Below are 5174 nucleotides of genomic sequence, written 5' to 3'. Positions count from 1 at the left end.
ATTCTTTAGCATTAAAACCACCTTAAATGTACTTTTGAAAAATATAATATAAAAAGGAAAATCATCATATGTTGAATTTTCTTGTGTTTTTGCCAAAAACAGTAAATGTATATATATATATAATTGGGTATCAACATGTGAAGACAAGTATATATTTATCATTACATGTTAATATGCAATGACACTTGAATGATATCTTTATTTATAATGACTTTCCATATGTGTGTTAATGAAATTGGAGCCATGACATTTATAAGTTATTTAACACAATTTTTTCATCACAGATCTTTTTTGATACCAGCTGCATTGTCTCATGGATTCCCTTGTGGATGGGAACTACACTGCAGTGACAGAGTTCATCCTTATTGGGCTTAACAGAAGATCCTACCCTTCGGGTCACCCTCTTCATGGTCATCCTATGCATCTATCTGGTGACCATATCTGGCAATCTCAGCACAATCATTCTGATCAGAATCTCTCCTCAGCTCCATCATCCTATGTATTTTTTTCTGAGCCACTTGGCTTTGACTGACATAGGCTTTTCATCGTCTGTCACACCTAATATGCTTGTAAACTTCCTGGTGGAGGGAAATAAAATCTCCTATCTTGGATGTGCGATCCAACTTGGATCAGGTGCTTTCTTTGGGACAGTTGACTGCTTTCTTCTGGCTGCCATGGCCTATGATCGCTTTGTAGCAATCTGTAACCCACTGCTTTATTCGATTAAAATGTCCATGCAAGTGCGTGAGCAGTTATTCTCTGTGGCTTATGTAGGTAGTTTTGTCAATGCTTCCTCCTTTACGATTTCCTTCTTTTCTTTATTCTTCTGTGGACCAAATCAGGTCAATCATTTTTTCTGTGACCTTGCTCCTTTAGTTAAGCTTTCCTGTTCTGATGTCAGTATCCCTGCAGTGGTCGCCTCATTTTCTGCTGGCTCCATCATTGTGGTCACAGTGTTTGTCATAGCCATCTCCTACATCTACATCCTCATCACCATCGTGAAGATGCGCTCCACTGAGGGCCGCCACAAGGCCTTCTCCACCTGCACCTCCCACCTCATTGCTGTCACGCTGTACTATGGGACCATTACATTCATTTATGTGATGCCCAAGTCCAGCTACTCAACTGACCAGAACAAGGTGGTGTCTGTGTTCTACACAGTGGCAATTCCCATGTTGAACCCCCTCATCTACAGTCTCAGGAATAATGAGATTAAGGGTGCTCTCAAGAGACAGCTTGGTAGAAAAATATTTTCTCAACAAAACCTCTGATTTTCTACAGTTTGATGCAATAATATACCATTAGTGTAATATTAAAAGAAATTTGGTTCCTGTGGGCAAAATATATTTGCATATAATTCGCCTGTATGGGGTTTATAGTATATGCGGGTGTAGATCTTCCGATAGTAAATCAGAGACACTAGTGAGTTAGGTTTAATAAATTAAATTGTATTTTAGAATTAATAATCACAAATTGGTTCACATGAAGAAAATCTTAATCTGCTGAAAATCCTTCTTATGTTTTATTCATATATTATTTTTCAAAGAAATTCTATGTTGTAAGTTAGGGTTATTGTACTGCCAAACCTTTAAAGACATGTTCATTTTCAACAGCTGATTATGCTGAGATGAGCCTGATAATCCTAGTTTTTCCTTTTCCTTGACTGAATAAATTCTGAGGGGAAATCACAAAATGGAACCACACAGGAAAATTGCTAAACACATGGTGCTTGGAGAAATCTTATCTGCTGGGGGTGGCCTTTGTGGACTCTTAAAATTCCAGCCTGTGTTTCTGGATTCTGACTCTGGCCTTGGATATAAGGGCTCCCCAATCTAAGAGGATGAGAACACCCTAACTAATCTGTGAATTGCTCAGTCCTCTGAGGGAATTAATATGGTTCCCAAACTCATCAGGGATAGAGCAGAGTAAAAGCAAAAAAGGATTTCCAGGAGAATCCAGGAAGCTGGATGACATTGAGTCTGTGAGGAAGAACCTCTTAGAGGAATTTATGATCAGGCCCACATCCTGCTCATAAAACTCCAGGCGACTGACTGTTTCTCAGCAGAAATAGTGCCTGCCTCTCTGGGCAGGCTAAATTCACCTGTATATACTCATGACTGCTACATTTATTTCTATTTCCTGTCCCCATTTAAGGATTCAGACACAAATTGCATCTTCTTGTAAACAGAATCACACAGCATGTCTTATTCAAGTTTCTCTAGTGAAACTGAACCTGTAGAAAGAGGGAAAAAAAAAAGAGAGAACAGACTTTTGAGCCTTTTGTTCCAGCAACTGCAGGTTTGGTCATTTTAAACAACTCTCATGGTGAACACAGCTAAAGGGAGAGAGGGAATTGGCCCACACGGTTATGGGAGCTAAACCTTTTGCCATCAATCGATTGAGACTCATGGTGACGCCATGTGTTATAGACTATACTGCTCCATATGGTTTTCTTAGATGTAATCTTTATGGAAGCCGATTGCCAGGTGTTTCTTCCACAGCACTGTTGGGTGGGTTAGAATTATCAACCTTCAGGTTAGTAGCTGAAAGGAAACTGTTTGTACCACCCAGGGCCATATATGTATATCCTCGAATATATGTAAATAACCTCACTGGTAGTCGAGCTGATTTCAACTAGACTGCCCCATAGAGTTTCCAACACTGTAATCTTTACGGAATGGACTACCACATTTTTTTCCTACTGAGTTGATGGTGAGTTCAAACTGCCAACCATTTGGTTAGGAGATGAGTGCTTAACCACTGTGCCACTAGGGGGAGAGAGAGAGAGATTGGTTTTGAGAAACTGGCTGGTGGATTAGGCATGCTAGGAAGTCCACAATCCATAGGTCAGTTAAAAGGCTGGTAATGCAAGCAAGGTCTATTTACAGTGTTGAAGCTGACTCCTTCTTCAGGAAACCATAGTTTGCTTATAAGGCCTTCAACGGATTGGATGAAGTACATCCATATTATGGAGGGTAATTTGTTTAGTTTAAGGTCAATTGATTAAATGTTAATCACATGTAAATATCTTTATACCAACATCTAGACTAGTGTTTGTCCAAACAACTGGGCACCATGGCCTATTCATGTTGACATAAAATTAATCATCACAGAGCATTATTCATTTCATTCAGTCAGAAATTATACTCAGTGCTTTTAATATCTCTGGTAGTGTGTGGGCTCTTGGAAGTATAAGTGATAAACAAAGGTGTCAGCCTTCTTGATATTAATATTCTAGTAGAGGAGACAGAACACAAAACTAACATGTATGTGATATAGACTACTAGAGTTAGTGAGTGCAAAAGAGACAGAAAAAGCAAAGCAAAGTAAAGAAGACTGGCATTTCAGTGTAGACCTTACTGAGAAGGTAATATCTGAGCAAAGGATCAAAGTAGGTGAACATACTTTATGCTAGCTGTTGCCTGTGTACAAACATACAATTGACTTTTGAGGCTTCTGCTCCAGCAATGGTAGGCTTGGAATTTTAATCAACTCTCATGATGAACACAACTAAATAAGCTTGATGAAATATTAAATACTCCATAAAATCATACTAGAGGTTACAGGATAAGTGAGAACCCAAGTAAACTTTGATTACCCAGAGAAGTGAGCTCAGCACTCACAAATGCTTTTATAATGAGGAGATTTGACAAGTAGAAGAAAAAGCTAAGAACTGGGGCTGTGGATTTAGTGCTCTTTTGCAGTGAGAGCGGCAGAACTCAAAGCCTAGGGCATATCCAGGTGAGAAGCCTAATTCATGCACCTCATACACACCATGGTGGTCCGGAGAAACATGAAGTAAACAAACCTTTGTACAGATTTGCAGCCCTGGAAATCTAGGGAAACTTGAGCCTGGGTCTTGGGTTAAGGTGGTCTAAGACAAGGTGACTTGAACATCCTGTCTGGAGAAAGGTCTTCATTTTTCCTGCCGAGAATTACGACCATCAAAGAGTGAAAAATAATGTCCAATGCAAAAGGAAACAAGAGACTAAACATGGGAACCAGTAGGAACAGCAGACCACAGAAACAGAATCACTAAGACTAAGATAAGGGAATTAACAGAGACTATTTTTTTTTATAATACCGCTAAGCTTAAAGAATTAAAAGAAACTTAAAATAAATACAATCAAACCAATGAAATACTAGCAAATCAAATCAAAAAACATATTAAACGATTATATTCTATGATCAAGTGAGATTTATCCATGAATGCACGGGTGGTTCAACATTAGAAAATCAATCACTGTAATATAGCAAAGTAATAGAACAAAGGAAAGAACCACTTGTTCATCTCAATCAATACAGAAAACGCATTTGACAAAATTCAGCACCTTTTCATAATAAAAACAGCAAACAAAACAGAATTTCAAGGAAATGAGTTTCATTGTGTAGCCTTGTGCCTTGCTTCTGTATAAAAGAAAGAGAGAGAGGAAGGAATCAGCTTGGGAGATTTTTTTCCTGAGCCCTAAGGAGTTATTACAGTTTCCCTTATCAGAGTTATCCAGGGAAGAAGCTAGTCCTCCCAGTAGAAATGTCAGTTATGCAAATAGATGAAGCCACTTGAGAGGGGATTAGTCAATTTAGTCAGTGAGGGGATTGGTCAGTTATGCAAACAGGGTGTGAAAATCTGCCCAATAAGATTGAGCCACTTACCTATATAAGTGCCCACCCGACAGAGGTTGAGTGGTTACCTCACTACCAGCAAGAAGAGCCTGAAGTGGAGTGTGTGTTTTGGACACGGGGCTCTTGTGCTGAGAACCTCATAGACCTCGGAGACAGAGAGATCTTTAATACTGAAGAGCAGTGTGAGAATGCGTGGTCAGCTTCCTGGCCCATGGAGTGAGGTGGCTACAGTGCACTTACCAGCCCATGGAACAAAAGAACTGAGGGCCTTCAGGTAGGAGGCTTACTGCTGTAGTGGGGTGCCTCTAGGCACTTGGTGGTGGAGTGAATAAGCTCCAGAACAGGCATGAGGAGAAGCAGAGGCCAGGCCTAGGAGAAGCAGAGGCCAGGCCAGCAGAGGCAGAGGTAGAGGCCAGGCTCTGGCTCCGAGAGTGAGGACCTGGTAGCACCAGCCAAGCAGAAGGTGTCCTGATTGAAGAACTATATCCTGAGTTATTCCTGTCACTTCTGTCTATATGGACTTTAAACCTTAAAACTGAGGTCCTGGCATA

The 5174-nt window shown here is 40.1% G+C and overlaps 1 pseudogene; it reads left to right on the top strand.

Annotated features, from left to right (window-relative positions):
* The first annotated feature begins 313 nt into the window (after positions 1–313).
* On the top strand, positions 314–1271 carry LOC126079415 (olfactory receptor 502-like; annotated as a pseudogene).
* The last annotated feature ends 3903 nt before the right edge of the window (positions 1272–5174 follow it).

This window comes from Elephas maximus, chromosome 7 (genome assembly GCF_024166365.1).
Source record: "Elephas maximus indicus isolate mEleMax1 chromosome 7, mEleMax1 primary haplotype, whole genome shotgun sequence".
Classification (NCBI taxonomy): domain Eukaryota; kingdom Metazoa; phylum Chordata; class Mammalia; order Proboscidea; family Elephantidae; genus Elephas; species Elephas maximus.
The sequence above is the reverse complement of the archived record's forward strand: the minus strand, read 5'-3'. Positions and strand labels throughout refer to the sequence as shown.